Consider the following 18,106-nt stretch of genomic DNA (forward strand, 5'->3'; position numbering starts at 1 on the left):
CTTTCTCTGAAAAGACTGCCATCAGCTTCTAATCTGACAGCATTATAGCAATGACATTATGTGTCAATGCAAAAATGGTGCCATTCGTGAGGGAAGACAGCAGCACAGAAAGCATAACACTGTTAAATGATTCACCGTGGATTATTGACAGGTAGAATATGAGATGTGGACAGAAAGTTAGTGTCGGCTTTTCTCTGTTGTATTACTGTTAGAAACAGACACTTAATTTCTGAGTTAAACAATAACAAAACAAAACTGAAGGCAAAGGGACCCTGTGGTCTCTATCTTACCTAATGCATACTTTACAGTCACATTTCTAGGATGGCACAGGAGATCTGAAAGAATTATCATACATGCCCACCTACATTTCTTTAAAGTTGGAGTGAGACTGCTCACCTACACTCTATTCTGTCCTCTTCTACATCTGGTCAACCAGAGGCAATGCATTTTATCTGCTATGTAAGTCTCAAAGTCATCAACTTGGAGCACTTGATAGTTATTGGCTGTCTTGTTAAATTACAAAATAGCTCCCTGAAAATTCTTCCTACAGTCAGCTTTTATTCCTTCTGGCCCACTCTGCACTACACAGTATTGATATTAGACTATGTACAGCTAATAATGCCCTCTATTTACTAAAAGCATATAGTATCTTCCCTTTGCTCTTAGGAAGATCATTTATGTATTAGTCTCAACAAACTCTCTAGCTCATTTTGAATTACCCTTATTTCTTTATGCAAGAACCATAGTAAGCTCTTATCCTCCAAATGTCATCAAACCTTATTTAGGCATCATTCTGGTTTTAGATCAAAGGTTGTTTCACTGTAAAAACATCTCAGTGCCATCAAACTAAAAGTACCTCCTCTCATCCTCATAGCTGTGAACACTTTCATCCTAACTTGTGTTACAACGGCAGATCAAATGTGCTCATATGTACAGTATTTGTCCTCTAAATCACAGTGGACACATTCTGAAAATAGCTATCTTCATAGTATTCTTCATTACTATCCTCCAACATTTGAGATAAAGTTTAGCAAAAAGTAAAAATGTAATAAATATTTATGATGCAATTACATGAGAATATATAGACAAATGATGATGGGGAATTTAGACTACCTGTAAAAGAATTTTCTGAACAGCAACTAACATTGGGTAGGGATATAAGAAAAAAATGTAAACTCTTGTAAAAATAGAATATATTTATATCTGTCTAGAGCTTCACTGCCCAATCCTGTAGCCAATGGCTACATAAGCCTATTGATGTTTTAGAATGTGGCTAGTCTTGATTGAGACATCCATTTACAGAGTCTTAGTTAAAATAAATAAATCACTTCATTAAAACTCTTAAAGTGTATATTGGTTATTTGTTGAGATAACATTTTGAGTACATTCAATGACAGATGTTGGTAAAATTGTTCTTACTTTTATTATTTTACCTTTTTAACATTACTGTGAATTTAAGATGCATAGGGAACATCTTATGTTAGCTTTCTACAAGACCTTAGTATTTTACAATTTGAATATTTTATGTCTTCTCTTAAATGTGGACTGAAACTTAATCCCTCATCATAAGAGGTGGGACTTTTAGGAGTTCTTAAGTCATGAAGATCCCACTCTTGGTGAAGAATAAAGGCCTCATTAAAGAGCCACAGACCACTTAGGTCTGTTTGCTCTGGTATTCATTCTGCCATGGGACAAGAAATCTCTCCGACCTAGAGGACATCACAACAAAATACCACCCTGACAGTAGAGATTTGGAAACATACCAGATGCCAAAGATGTGGATACCTTGATCTTGGATTTGCCAACCTCCAAAATGTCTAGAAATAAATTTCTGCTTACTCTAAGTAACACATTTCACTTTGTAACAGCATTAGGTTCAAGGATAAGAGTGACCCTGCCTAAAGCTAAGAATGCATTACAGGACAAACCATAGTCATGTGTGAGATGACCAAGGAGCTGGAAGGAGCTTCTTGTGTTAATATCTGTAGCGGCCTGCAGCGACACGAACAGGGTTACTGAAAAGGAGGCTGGTGCTATATGGAAAGAAACTGCTAGAGAAATAGGAGACCAAGACAAAGATACTGATCAAGGCCCAAAGTTTACTTAAGAGTCTGAGCTTATAAAGGGGGAGGCCCATCCCCCACCATGCCAGGCTCTTGATGCTTTGTTGCCAGGCTCTCCTCACTCTGTAGCCAGGCTGTTGCTTATTCAGGATCACCTTAGGAAGACAGGTTCAGCCTCTCTGCAGGCAGCAGCATCTTGGAGAAATCTGCAGAGGTGACAGAACAGTAGATCTATCTAAGTAGGAAGACTTCACCCCAGGAGGACTAGCTGTCAGTGGCAGAACAAGTCTGAGCCAGCCTGCCCAAGGCTGAGGGAGGCTACAATTCCTCCATAATTGTTTAATAAAAATTAGCTGGAATGGGGCATAAAATTTACTTATGCTCCATAGTCCTGCCTGGGAATTATGATGGCTGGTGGCCATGCCTGTCTTAGGACTGAATCTATTGGACTTATTCTTATTTTTCCTGGAGAACACATGCAGCTTGTTTGTGTTTATTTGCACAAACATGGCTCTATGATGTTATTGTGAACAAACCACGGCCTCTTGGCACATGCCTCTGTCTTAGATTGAAATAAGCCATAGACCCAGTGGCCTGTCCTTGGCTGCCAGCCCTCATTGCACACATTTTTCCCCAATCAGACCAAAGCCACAATATACACTCAATGCATCTCCTCATATCAATGAATTTCTTCCATCTGCATTTGCTGAAGGTGAGCCTGCATGGACTTAACTGACCTGCTTGAAATACAAAGCCAAAAGTTGAAAAGCAGCAGGATTAAGGTTGTCTGTGGGGAAGTCCAGGTACTCTATTCAGTTACAAATTAGCAACAATCAAGCCCAAGCTCTGGCCTCCTGGTGTGGGGGAGGTGGCTTTGGGAATCAACAGGAAAGCTGTTAATTCTCAGGAAAAAGTGGAGGCTGTGCTCCAAATTAACTCTTCTGGCTAAATAAAGATTTTTAGCCGTCATCAAGATTAGAACCATACTTACTAGAAGATTCAGAGTCTGTGTACACTTGACAAATCTTTCAGGCAAATATCATGCTCCATCTTTTTTGTGAAAAAAAAAACAAACAAACAAAACCTCTTCCCATATTAAAACAGGGTCTGGACTAGTCCACATATAAGTTAGGGAGTCCTGCCATTTAACCGTGGTATATGAACTGGAAGTAACTGGATGCCAGTGGCAATCTGCTGCAGACTGACCTTTAACATCAGTTTGCAAAAAATTTAAAACAAAAAAGACAAAAGCGAGATGTGCTTTTGGTGTTCTTGGGTCGGGTGGGGTGGGGTGGGAAATAATTGCACCTGTTTTGTTTTAACAGCCAGTTTTTCAGAGTGTGATGAGCATGTTCAACAATTCCTTGTCCCATTGGGTTCTAAGTAATTCCAGTTTTATGTTCAATACCAAATTCCTTACAAAATGAAATAAAATTGTTGCCAGTATGGGATGGCCCATTGCCTTAATGACTTTAGGCAATCCCATAGCATTAAAGATTTATAAACAATGATCAATTACATTTCTAGAGGCTTCTTCCATATGTAGAGAAGCAAAAAGAAATCCTGAACAAGTGTCAATACAAACATGTATATATTTCAATTTTCAAAATTCTGCATAATGAATTACATCCATTTACCAAATATGATTGGGCATAAGGCCTCGTGGATTAACCCCTAAATGCAGAACTGCAGATAATGAAAGACAGTGCATTGCTGTAGGAAGCCAACTCTAATATGGTACTGGTTTCCGGTGTGCCTTTGTGGTAAACAACACCACTAGCTAGCCCGAATCTGGCGTCAACCCCTCCCGAGTGGGTGCATGCAAATTAGGTGCCGGCAGACTGACCAATCCCAGGAGGCCACAGAGCCTTCTCCTGTGCTGGGGTGCATATAAGCAGTGCTCCCTGGGTGCCCAGGGTCCCCCGTAGCAGCATCGAGGTGTTCCTGCAATAAAGGCTGTTAAGAAGAATCTGACCATGTTGTGTTTTCCTTGCCGGCTGAGGTGGGCGCAACAACTGGAGGCTTATAAGGGGACCCGAGGACAACGACCTCGCGGATTCAGAACTTTTCAGCCAGGGAACAGCGGTACTGGTAAGTCTCCCTAATTGATCCCCGGTTAAGGGGATATGTTTTTTCTGCCTACAGACCCAGCGTGGATAGCTCTCATCCTTGTTGTTTCGTTTTTAGTAGTTTATGGACTTTGCATTTGTTTGAATTGTCACAGACCTGGACATGAGTATCCATCTAGTCATCTCTTGTCTGCTTTGCAAGATCTGCTTGGTCAGCGGTAAAGGATTGGGAAAGTCATTACAAGGCAGTACTATGCCAGTACCAACCAAGTTTAAACTAGATAAAAAAGGACTGGGTTTTTCCTAGGGGCCATTGAGGGCAGTATACCCTGTATGGGTTCCTCAATGGCCTCTTTCCTCTGAAAAATTGGCAGCAGCCAGGGAATTAGTAATGGAACAATTGGAATTAGGGCATATTAAACCCTCCCAGTCGCCATGGAATACCCCTATATTTGTAATCAAGAAAAAATCAGGTAAATGGAGGCTTTTACATGATCTTAGAGCTATTAATAATCAAATGCAAATTATGGGCCCAATACAAAGAGGCCTGCCCCTGCTCTCTAGTCTGCCTACTGATTGACCAGTAATAATAATTGATATTAAGGATTGTTTTTTTTTCTATTTCCCTTGCATAGTGTGACAGCGAGTGCTTTGCTTTTACTCTCCCTTCTGTAAATAATGAAGAGCCTGATAGACGGAATCAATGGGTCGTTTTACCTCAAGGCATGGCCAACAGTCCTACTATATGTCAACTTTTTTTTTTTTATATTTTTATTACATATTTTCCTCAATTACATTTCCAATACTATCCCAAAAGTCCCCCATAGCGCCCCCCACTTCCCTACCCACCCATTCCCATTCTTTTGGCCCTGGCATTCCCCTATATTGGGGCATATAAAGTTTGCAAGTCCAATGGGCCTCTCTTTCCATTGATGGCCGACTAGGCCATCTTTCGATACATATGCAGCTAGAGACAAGAGCTCCAGGGTTCTGGTTAGTACATCATGTTGTTCCAACAATAGGGTTGCAGATCCCTTTAGCTCCTTGGGTACTTTCTCTAGCTTCTCCATTGGGAGCCCTGTGATACATCCAATAGCTGACTGTGAACATCCACTCCTGTGTTTGCTAGGCCCCGGCATCGTCTCACAAGAGACAGCTATATTTGGGTCCTTTCAGCAAAATCTTGCTAGTGTATGCAATGGTGTCAGCGTTTAGAAGCTGATTATGGGACGGATCCCTGGATACAGCAGTCTCTAAATGGTCCATCCTTTCATCACAGCTACGAACTTTGTCTCTGTAACTCCTTCCCTGGGTGTTTTGTTCCCAATTCTAAGAAGGTGCACAGTGTCCACACTTTGGTCTTCATTCTTCTTGAGTTTCATGCGTTTATCAAATTGTATCTTATATCTTGGGTATCCTAAGTTTTGGGCTAATATCCACTTATCAATGAATACATATTGTGTGAGTTCTTTTGTGATTGTGTTACTTCACTCAAGATGATGCCCTCCAGGTCCATCCATTTGGCTAGGAATTTCATAAATTCATTCTTTTTAATAGCTGAGTAGTACTCCATTGTGTAAATGTACCATAATTTCTGTATCCATTCCTCTGTTGAGGGACATCTGGGTTCTTTCCAGCTTCTGGCTATTATAAATAGGGCTGCTATGAACATAGTGGAGCATGTGTCCTTTTTACCGGTTGGGACATCTTCTGGATATATGCCCAGGAGAGGTATTGCTGGATCCTCTGGTAGTACTATGTCCAATTTTCTGAGGAACCGCCAGACTGATTTCCAGAGTGGTTGTACAAGCTTGCAATCCCACCAACAATGGAGGAGTGTTCCTCTTTCTCCACATCCTCGCCAGCATCTGCTGTCACCTGAATTTTTGATCTTAGCCATTCTGACTGGTGTGAGGTGGAATCTCAGGGTTGTTTTGATTTGCATTTCCCTGATGATTAAGGATGTTGAACATTTTTTCAGGTGTTTCTCTGCCATTCGGTATTCCTCAGGTGAGAATTCTTTGTTCAGTTCTGAGCCCCATTTTTTAATGGGGTTATTTGACTTTCTGGAGTCCACCTTCTTGAGTTCTTTATATATATTGGATATTAGTCCCTTATCTGATTTAGGATAGGTGAAGATCCTTTCCCAATCTGTTGGTGGTTTTTTTGTCTTATTGATGGTGTCTTTAGCCTTGCAGAAGCTTTGTAGTTTCATGAGGTCCCACTTGTCAATTCTCGATCTTACAGCACAAGCCATTACTGTTCTATTCAGGAATTTTTAACCTGTGCCCATATCTTCAAGGCTTTTCCCCACTTTCTCCTCTATAAGTTTCAGTGTCTCTGGTTTTATGTGAAGTTCCTTGATCCACTTAGACTTGACCTTAGTACAAGGAGATAGGAATGGATCGATTCGCATTCTTCTACATGTTAACAACCAGTTGTGCCAGCACCATTTGTTGAAAATGCTGTCTTTCTTCCACTGGATGTTTTTAGCTCCCTTGTCGAAGATCAAGTGACCATAGGTGTGTGGGTTCATTTCTGGGTCTTCAATTCTATTCCATTGGTCTATTTGTCTGTCACTATACCAGTACCATGCAGTTTTTATCACAATTGCTCTGTAGTAGAGCTTTAGGTCCGGCATGGTGATTCCACCAGAGGTTCTTTTATCCTTGAGAAGAGTTTTTGCTATCCTAGGTTTTTTGTTATTCCAGATGAATTTGCAGATTGCACTTTCTAATTCGTTGAAGAATTGATTTGGAATTTTGATGGGGATTGCATTGAATCTGTAGATTGCTTTTGGCAAGATAGCCATTTTTACAATGTTGATCCTGCCAATCCATGAGCATGGGAGATCTTTCCATCTTCTGAGATCTTCTATAATTTCTTTCTTCAGAGACTTGAAGTTTTTATTATACAGATCTTTCACTTCCTTAGTCAGAGTCACGCCAAGATATTTTATATTATTTGTGACTATTGAGAAGGGTGTTGTTTCCCTAATTTCTTTCTCAGCCTGTTTATTCTTTGTGTAGAGAAAGGCCATTGATTTGTTTGAGTTAATTTTATATCCAGCTACTTCACCGAAGCTGTTTATCAGGCTTAGGAGTTCTCTGGTGGAATTTTTAGGGTCACTTATATATACTATCATATCATCTGCAAAAAGTGATATTTTGACTTCATCTTTTCCAATTTGTATCCCTTTGATCTCCTTTTGTTGTCGAATTGCTCTGGCTAGGACTTCAAGTACAATGTTGAATAGGTATGGAGAAAGTGGACAGCCTTGTCTAGTCCCTGATTTTAGAGGGATTGCTTCAAGCTTCTCACCATTTACTTTGATGTTGGCTACTGGTTTGCTGTAGATTGCTTTTATCATGTTTAGGTATGGGCCTTGAATTCCTGATCTTTCCAAGACTTTTATCATGAATGGGTGTTGGATCTTGTCAAATGCTTTTTCCGCATCTAAGGAGATGACCATGTGGTTTTTGTCTTTGAGTTTGTTTATATACTGGATTACGTTGATGGATTTCCGTATATTGAACCATCCCTGCATCCCTGGGATGAAACCTACTTGGTCAGGATGGATGATTGTTTTGATGTGTTTTTGGATTCGGTTAGCAAGAACTTTATTGAGGATTTTTGCATCAATATTCATAAGGGATATTGGTCTGAAGTTTTCTATCTTTGTTGGGTCTTTTTGTGGTTTAGGTATCAGAGTAATTGTGGCTTCATAGAATGAGTTGGGTAGAGTACCTTCTGTTTCTATTTTGTGGAATAGTTTGTGAAGAACTGGGATTAGATCTTCTTTGAAGGTCTGATAGAACTCTGCACTAAACCCATCTGGTCCTGGGCTTTTTTTAGTTGGGAGACTATTAATGACTGCTTCTATTTCTTTGGGGGATATAGGGCTGTTTAGATCATTAACCTGATCTTGATTCAACTTTGGTACCTGGTATCTGTCTAGGAACTTCTCCATTTCATCCAGGTTCTCCAGTTTTGTTGAGTATAGCCTTTTGTAGAAGGATCTGATGGTGTTTTGGATGTCTTCAGGATCTGTTGTTATGTCTCCTTTTTCATTTCTGATTTGGTTAATTAGGATGCTTTCCCTGTGCCCTCTAGTGAGTCTGGCTAAGGGTTTATTTATCTTGTTGATTTTCTCAAAGAACCAGCTCCTTGATTGGTTGATTCTTTGAATAGTTTTTCTTGTTTCCACTTGGTTGATTTCACCCCTGAGTTTGATTATTTCCTGCTGTCTACTCCTCTTGGGTGAATTTGCTTCCTTTTGTTCTAGTGCTTTTAGGTGTGTTGTCAAGCTGCTAATGTGTGCTCTCTCTAGTTTCCTTTTGGAGGCACTCAGAGCTATGAGTTTTCCTCTTAGAAATGCTTTCATTGCGTCCCATAAGTTTGGGTATGTTGTGGCTTCATTTTCATTGAACTCTAAAAAGTCCTTAATTTCTTTCTTTATTCCTTCCTTGACCAAGGTATCATTGAGAAGAGTGTTGTTCAGTTTCCACGTGAAGGTTGGCTTTCTATTATTTATTTTGTTATTGAAGATCAGCCTTAGGCCATGGTGATCTGATAGGATGCATGGGACAATTTCAATATTTTTATATCTGTTGAGGCCTGTTTTGTGACCAATTATGTGGTCAATTTTGGAGAAGGTACCATGAGGTGCTGAGAAGAAGGTATATCCTTTTGTTTTAGGATAGAATGTTCTGTAGATATCTGCCAGATCCATTTGATTCATAATTTCTGTTAGTTTCACTGTGTCCCTGTTTAGTTTCTGTTTCCATGATCTGTCCATTGGTGAAAGTGGTGTGTTGAAGTCTCCCACTATTATTGTATGAGGTGCAATGTGTGCTTTGAGCTTTACTAAAGTTTCTTTAATGAATGTGGCTGCCTTTGTATTTGGAGCATAGATATTCAGGATTGATAGTTCCTCTTGGAGGATTTTACCTTTGATGAGTATGAAGTGTCCCTCCCTGTCTTTTTTAATGACTTTGGGTTGGAAGTCAATCTTATCAGATATTAGAATGGCTACTCCAGCTTGTTTCTTCATGCCATTTGCTTGGAAAATTGTTTTCCATCCTTTCATTCTGAGGTAGTGTCTATCCTTTTCTCTGAGATGAGTTTCCTGTAAGCAGCAAAATGTTGGGTCTTGTTTGTGTAGCCAGTTTGTTAGTCTATGTCTTTTTATCGGGGAGTTGAGTCCATTGATATTAAGAGATATTAAGGAAAAGTAATTGTTGTTTCCTGTTATTTTTGTTGTTAAAGTTGGCATTTTGTTCTTGTGGCTGTCTTCTTTTAGGTTTGTTGAGGGATTACCTTCTTGTTGTTTCTAGGGCGTGGTTCCTGTCCTTGTATTGGTTTTTTTCTATTATTATCCTTTGAAGGGCTGGATTCGTGGAGAGATAATTCGTGAATTTGGTTTTGTCGTGGAATACTTTGTTTTCTCCATCTATGTTAATTGAGAGTTTGGCTGAGTATAGTAGCCTGGGCTGGAATTTGTGTTCTTTTAGTCTGTATAACATCCGTCCAGGATCTTCTGGCTTTCATAGTCTCTGGTGAAAAATCTGGTGTAATTCTGATAGGCTTGCCTTTATATGTTACTTGGCCTTTTTCTCTTACTGCTTTTAGTATTCTATCTTTATTTAGAGCATTTGTTGCTCTGATTATTATGTGTCGGGAGGTATTTCTTTTCTGGTCCAGTCTATTTGGAGTTCTGTAGGCTTCTTGTATGTTCATGGGCATCTCTTTCTTTAGATTTGGGAAGTTTTCTTCTATAATTTTGTTGAAGATGTTTGCTGGTCCTTTGAGTTGAAAATCTTCATTCTCATCCACTCCTATTATCCGTAGGTTTGGTCTTCTCATTATGTCCTTTATTTCTTGGATGTTTTGAGTTAGGATCTTTTTGCATTTTACATTTTCCTTGATTGTTGTGCCGATGTTCTCTATGGAATCTTCTGCACCTGAGATTCTCTCTTCCATCTCTTGTATTCTGTTGCTGATGCTCGTATCTATGGTTCCAGATTTCTTTCCTAGGGTTTCTATCTCCAGTGTTGCCTCATTTTGGGTTTTCTTTATTGTGTCTACTTCCCTTTTTAGGTCTAGTATGGTTTTGTTCATTTCCATCATCTGTTTGGATCTGTTTTCCTGTTTTTCTGTAAGGACTTCTACCTGTTTGATTATGTTATCGTGTTTTTCTTTAAGGATTTGTAACTCTTTAGCAGTGTTCTCCTGTAATTCTTTAAGGGATTTTTGTGCTTTCTCTTTATTGTCTTCTGCCTGTTTAGCAGTGTTCTCCTGCATTTCTTTAAGTGTGTTATTAAAGTCCTTCTTGAAGTTCTCTATCATCATCAGGAGATATGCTTTTAAATCCGTGTCTAGCTTTTCCGGTGTGTTGGGGTGCCCTGGACTGGGCGAAGTGGGGGTGCTGGGTTCTGATGATGGTGAGTGGTCTTGGTTTCTGTTAGTAAGATTATTACGTTTACCTTTCGCCATCTGGTAATCTCTGGGGTTAGTTGTTATCGTTGTCACTGTTTAAAGATTGGAGCAGAAGCTGTGTTCCACTCACCAGCAGTCTCAAAATCCTGCGGCGGGGGTCGTGGGTAGCTGATGGTACCCCGGTGCTGGTCCAGCCGGAAGAGGCCTGTGGTCCTACACAGGCCGTTTTTCTGCTTCCCTAACTAATGCAGTCTCTGGTCCCGCGTGCAATTGGATTGGAGCAGAAGCTGTGTTCCACTCTCCAGAAGTCTTAAGATCCTGTGGTGGGTGTTGTGGGTAGCTGGTGAGTGTCAGCCGACCCTGCGCCCCAGCTGCCCCGGTGCTTTTCTGACCGGAAGAGGGTTGTGGCCCTATGTAGGCCGGATTTCTCTCTCCCCAACCAGAGCAGTCTCAGGTCCCGCGTGATTGGACTGGAACAGAAGCTGTGTTCCACTCACCAGCAGTCCCAAAATCCTGCGGCGGGGGTCGTGGGTAGCTGGCGGGTGTCAGGCAACCCTGCGCTCCCGCTACCCCGGTGCTGATCCAGCCGGATGAGGCCTGTGGCCCTACTCAGGCCGGTTTCTGCTTCCCTAACTAATGCAGTCTCAGGTCCCGCGCAATTGGATTGGAGCAGAAGCTGTGTTCCACTCACCAGCAGTCCCAAAATCCTGCGGCGGGGGTCGTGGGTAGCTGGCGGGTGTCAGGCAACCCTGCGCTCCCGCTACCCCGGCGCTGATCCGGCCGGATGTGGCCTGTGGCCCTACTCAGGCCGGTTTCTGCTTCCCTAACTAATGCAGTCTCAGGTCTCATTGGATTGGAGCTGAAGCTGTGTTCCACTCACCAGCAGTCCCAAAAACCTGCGGCGGGGGTCGTGGGTAGCTGGCGGGTGTCAGGCAACCCTGCGCTCCCGCTACCCCGGCGCTGATCCAGCCAGATGAGGCCTGTGGTCCTACTCAGGCCGGTTTCTGCTTCCCTAACTAATGCAGTCTCAGGTCTTGCGCAATTGGATTGGAGCAGAAGCTGTGCTCCATTCACCAGAAGTCTTAAGATCCTGTGGCGGGTGTTGTGGGTAGCTGGCGAGTGTCAGCAGACCCTGCGCCCCAGCTGCCCTGGTGCTTTTCTGACCGGAAGAGGGTTGTGGCCCTATGTAGGCCGGATTTCTCTCTCCCCAACCAGAGCAGTCTCAGGTCCCGCGTGATTGGACTGGAACAGAAGCTGTGTTCCACTCACCAGCAGTCCCAAAATCCTGCGGCGGGGGTCGTGGGTAGCTGGCGGGTGTCAGGCAACCCTGCGCTCCCGCTACCCCGGCGCTGATCCGGCCGGATGAGGCCTGTGGCCCTACTCAGGCCGGTTTCTGCTTCCCTAACTAATGCAGTCTCAGGTCCCGCGCAATTGGATTGGAGCAGAAGCTGTGTTCCACTCACCAGCAGTCCCAAAAACCTGCGGCGGGGGTCGTGGGTAGCTGGCGGGTGTCAGGCAACCCTGCGCTCCCGCTACCCCGGCGCTGATCCAGCCGGATGAGGCCTGTGGTCCTACTCAGGCCGGTTTCTGCTTCCCTAACTCTATATGTCAACTTTTTGTAGGAGAAGCATTACAACCTGTCCGTGATGCATTTCCAAACTTGAGGATAATACATTATATGGATGATATCCTCCTTGCCTCCAAGAATAAGGAGAGTTTAGATAAAGCTTATATAAAGTTAGTAAAAGAATTAGAATCAAAACAATTTTTTTGTAGCACCTGATAAAGTTCAAATGGGAAAACTAGGAGAATTCTTGGGCACCCGAGTTACTCCATATTCCATCACACCTCAAAAGGTGGAATTGCGCAAAAATCATTTAAAAACATTAAATGATTTCCAGAAATTGCTAGGTGATATAAACTGGATTCGCCCATATATGAGGCTACCCAATTCTGAATTAACTCCACTCTTTGATATGCTGAAAGGTGACCCTCAATTGTTATCCCCCAGTGCCCTTACTCCTGAGGCCCAAGTTGCCTTAGGAAAGGTAGAGAGGTGCTTAGAAAAAACTAAATTATGTAGATGGAAAGAAGGAGAGGACATACATTTGTGTGTCCTGAAGACGTTTTGCCAACCGACCGGAGTATTGTGGCAATCAGGTCCACTATTGTGGATTTATCCTCATGTGTCTCCTAATAAAACTCTTGAATATTATCCCACCACTGTAGCCCATTTAGCAATCTTGTGCATTAAGTCATGCATTCAACATTTTGGAGCCCCCCCCTCAAAAAATTATTACACCATATAATGCTAACCAAATACAGACCCTGAGCTCTTTAGTTGATGAATGGGCTCTGTTGCGTTGTAGTTATGATGGGGAATTAGATAATCATTATCCTAAAGATCCTTTATTACAATTTTTTTACTGAACATGCAGTGATTTTTTCCAAAGGTTACAGCATCTAAACCCATACCAGGTGCATTGGATATTTATACAGATGGTTCTAAAACAGGTTTTGGCGCTTATGTGGTTAATTCTCAAAACCCTGTTTTATTTCAATATGATCCTGGCACCCCGCAACTAGTTGAATGTAAAATCGTATTAGAAGTATTTAAGAGGTTTGAAATTTCCTTTAATTTAGTGTCTGATTCAGCATATGTAGTAAAAGCAGTAAAAGCATTGGAAGTTGCAGGACCCATCAAATCTACCAGCCCTGTATGTGCCATTTTGTTAGAACTACAAAACTTGATTTGGAATAGGAAAAGTAAATTTTTTATTCAGCATATTTGGGCTCATTCTACTCTGCCAGGCCCTATGACTGAAAGAAATGCCCTGGTAGATGCAAGTACTCGTATGAAATTCATTTTTCATGTTACTCCATTAGAGCTTGCAAAAGGTTTTCATCAATTGTATCATGTCACCGCTGCCACATTGCAGCAAAAATTTAATATTTCCCGGGCCTCAGCCTAAACTGTTGTATTGCAATGCCCACAATGCGTGCAGTTTCATCACCCTCCCCATGTTGGGATTAACCCTCGTGGATTGATCCCTCTAAAAATATGGCAAATGGATGTTACACATGTTCCAGCTTTTGGAAAACTAAAATATGTCCATGTTTCTATTGACACCTGTTCAGGTATCATGTATGCCGCCCCTGTGTCTGGTGAAAAAACCTGCAATGTTATTAGCCATTGCTTAGACACATGGGCAGCTTGGGGAAAACCAGCTAATTTAAAAACTGAAAATGGACCTGCATATACATCAACATCCTTCCAAGTCTTCTGCAAAACTATGCAAGTTAGTCATACCACCGGCCTTCCCTATAACCCACAAGGCCAAGGTATTGTGGAAAGGGCACATCGCACCTTGAAAGGCTGACGGCGAAAGAACAAAGAACTCCATGCTGGGCTTCGTTTCTAGAGGTCTAAGAAACACATTGAGTTGGGGTCTTACAGTAGTAAGCTTTAAATAGGGGTGAAGCCAATTGATATCACCTAACAGTTTTTGAAAATGATTTAAAGTTTTTAAGATGTCCCTGCAAATAACTAACTTCTGGGGGGAGGGGACTGATCTGTAAGTCTAAAACCCAAATAATTATAAGGGTCCTGAGTCTGTACCTTTTCTGGAGCTATTTTCAGACCTTTATCAGCTGAGTCTTGTTGTAAATCTCTATAACATAAAAGCAAGTCCTGAGGATCTTTTTCTGCTATTAAGACATCATCTGTATAATGAACGATTTATATCATTGGCCATTGCTGTCTTACAGGCTGAATGGTTTGTGCCACAAACTTTTGACATAAGGTAGGACTATTAGCCATGCCCTGTGGAAGAACTGCCCATTGACATCTTTTCATGGGTTCCTTACAACTTATAGAAGGAACACTGAAAGCAAATCTTTCACAATCCTCAGGGTGCAAAGGAATAGTAAAGAAACAATCTTTCAAATCTACCACAATTTTATATTATCCTTTAGGAATGGCTACTGGAGATGGAAGCCCAGGTTATAAAGCTCCCATAGGTACCATGGTTTCATTAACCTTTCTTAGATCTTGTAACAATCTCCATTTACTGTATTTTTTCTTCATAACAAATATTGAAGTATTCCAAGGAGACTGAGATTCTATTAAATGTCCTGCCTCTAATTGCTCCTGCACTAGCAAAGAGGCGGCTTCTATATTTTTTTTAGATAAAGACCACTGATCAACCCACACCGGAATATTATTAAGCCATTGAATTTTATCAGCATGGGATGCAGGAAAGATCATGGCCATTACAAAAAATACCCCAAGCCTCTTGTGTTAGAGTGAGGCTTAGGACTTTCAAAAGTATTAATACCTAGCCCTTCCTTCTTTATCCCCTGACCAGGCAAAAATCTTTGTCTTGGTATCTGCTTAGTCACTGCCTCATTAGGACTGCACATTATAGGGCCCATCTGTGGCAAGAGATCTCTTCCCCAGAGGGTAACAGGCAAATTTGACATAAGCCTGAATTTGTCCTGAATTGCCCTCCTCATCTCTCTAGTTAGCAATTTAGAGCTTTGTTTTGGGTTATTGGCATAACCAATTCCTTGGAGGTGAGTAAGCATATCAAAGGCCAAGTTGAAGGCCAATCTTGTCCTCTAATAATTGTTATATCAGCTCCAGTATCTATTAATCCTTCTAAGCTTTTTCCTTCAATTATTAATTTAAGGTTAGGTCTCTGACTAGTAATAGATTGAACCTAGTACAAATCAGAGGAATCAAAGACACTCTGTCCTCTCTCACTCTTAACAAATCTGGAAGGTACAGATGCAAGGAAATTAAAATAAGTTGAGAAATTCTTTGATTAGCAGGTACAGTTATAATACCATGAGGGGAAGCAGCAATAATTTTAATTTCTCCCTCATAATAATTATCTATAACACCTGAATAAATCTGCAGATCTTTTACAATAGAACTGCTTTATCCTAAAAGGAACCCCCAAGTTTCTGCAGGTAAAGGTACAAAAACTTCTGTAGGCAGAGTTTGATCTCCCATTTCTTAGGTGGGTGGTAGAACTGAGGTCCAATCCTGCACTTCCTGGGGTTGCCTTGAAAAGTTCAAAAATTATTTCCTTGACTGGGCACCAGCTTCATAGCCCCATAAGCTGCTTCCTGTGGGCGTTTTGGGGCCTGAGGTTGGCCCCTCTTCTTGTTTCCAGACACAGGACTGCCCTGAACATCTGTCTTAGTTTTACAGTCTCTGGCCCAGTGGTTACCCTTCTTGCATCGAGGACAAACTCCTGGGGCATAGCCTGATTGCCCACTCTTGGCATCTCTATTCCTAGGACAATCATTTTTAAAATGACCCAAACCTCCACATTTAAAACATGTGTTATTCCCTCGTTTCTGTGCAAACATTGCTTGCACAGTGGTTCCTTGCAAAGCAGCAGCCAAGGCCAAGCCCTGATTTTATGAAGACCCAATCTCTGCACAAATATGAATATACCCTGCTAAGTCTGCTGTCCTTTGTGCAGCCAAATAGGGCCACAACACACTGCGTTAGCATTGTCATAAGCCAATTGTAAAATGAAAGGATTTCCCGTTTGAGAATCTCCAAGAATTCTACTAGCTACTTTTAGAAGCCTATCCACAAAGTCCTGGAAAAGCTCATCAGGGCCCTGCCAAATACTGGCTCAACTTCCACTGAGATCCCCTTTTGTCAGTAACTGATTCCAAGTGAGGCAGGCAGTCTTTGCAACCTGCGCATACACTCCAACAGGAAACCCAATCTGATTAGCATTACTTTCATATTGGCCTTCTCCTAAAAGCATGTCAGTATCCCAATCTTGGTTTCTTGTCTGAGCATTCAAAACTGCAGTTCTCTTACTGGCTTCTTGCCATTCAGAACTCCAAAGTAAGAAATCTCCTCCTGACAAAGTAGCATTACATAGAGTCCTCCAATCTTGGGGGATTAAATTTGACTCCATCACAGTATCCAATAATGCTTGTGTAAAAGGAGCTGTAGGGCCATACTGAGCCACAGCTGTTTTTAACTCCTTTATCACCTTGAACTCCAAAATCTGATATTGTTTGACTCTATTGTTCTGCTGGTCAATTACGTCAACTACAGGGAAAGCTAGCACATCAGCTGTATAGCCATTTCTCTCAAGCCTGACTCACAGCTCTTTCTAGCGGCAATTGGTATATCTCAGGATAACTGTTTTTTCCCTGTATTTGACACCTTTTTAAGCTCCTGTACCTCATTAAATAATTTCTGTAACTTAATTTTAAACTCTAATTTACTTAGTTGCATGTCCATTTGAGTAGTATCTCCTACAGTAGAGGCCACGGGTGGAGAAGAAGGTTTGCATGGATAATATTTGGTGGCTCCTTTTTCTAAATGATCTTTCTCTGATGTTAGCTCATCATTAGAATCTCTATATCTTTCTAAGTTAGGTTTGAGAGGGCCCTTTTCTGAGAAAGTCCTCTCTGGCAGGCATTCTTCCTGAGATTCTTCAAGCTCTTCCTGAGCACTATCCGACGCCTGTGAGGTCTCTTCATCAATAGCATCTTTTACAAGCGCCCATAGGCAGAGGGTGAAATTATCTGCCTAGGTGTTTCTCAGAGCTTCTCCAATTCTCTCCAAGGTTCTCTTATTTAAGAGTTTTCTCCTCTGAACCATGGGACAGCAAGAATCTATCTGATCTGAAAAATCTTTTAACAATTGTTCTTAAAACTCTACTTCTCTCACCTGAAGCAGCTCTTGAAGGCTGTGGACACATGTCTGTTTAGAATTTTCTATTCCCATTTTCCACTGTCAACCCCTAAGTGGAATCAGTGCCAGGTCAATGCTGTCCCAATTTAGCCCATATCCTTTCGCACCTACAGCAACAATTTTTAAAAGATGAAGTTTAAAGCCAGTGCTAGCATGAATACAAAATGTTGCTTACTGTGCCAGATACCATCTTCTTACTTTTCCTATGGAGCTTTACCAAGACAGTGTTCTCTCAGTTGGTCCTTCCATATTCAGACCTCACATTAGGCACCACCTGTAGCCATCTGCAGCTGCATGAACCAGGTTCCTGAAAGGGAGGCCAGGGCTATATGGAAAGAGATGGTGAGAGAAATACAAGACCAAGACAAAGATACTGATCAAGACCCAAAGTTTACTTAAGAGTCTGAGCTTATAAAGGGGGAGGCCCATCCCCCACCACGCCAGGCTCTTGATGTTTTGTCACCAGGCTCTCCTCACTCTGTAGCCAGGCTGTTGCTTATTCAGGATCGCCTTAGGAAGACAGGTTCAGCCTCTCTGCGGGCAGCAGCATCTTGGAGAAAACTGCAGAGGTGGCAGGTCAGAAGACTCCACCCCAGGTGGGTTAGCTGTCAGTGGCAGAACAGGTCTGAGCCAGCCTGCTTGAGGCTAGGGGAGGCTACAGACATCTTGCTTTTGCTTCCCAGGCATCTCCCTGTGCTGTTTCTCTACATAGACAAATGCTTTCTCAATATATCAACTTATTTGGCCACATAGTCTCTACAAACTGAGTTTCAAAGGCTCTCCCATGCTTTTCTTTAACC

Source organism: Mus caroli, unplaced genomic scaffold, assembly GCF_978045245.1.
Source record: "Mus caroli unplaced genomic scaffold, Mus_caroli_1 scaffold_12, whole genome shotgun sequence".
Classification (NCBI taxonomy): Eukaryota; Metazoa; Chordata; class Mammalia; order Rodentia; family Muridae; genus Mus; species Mus caroli.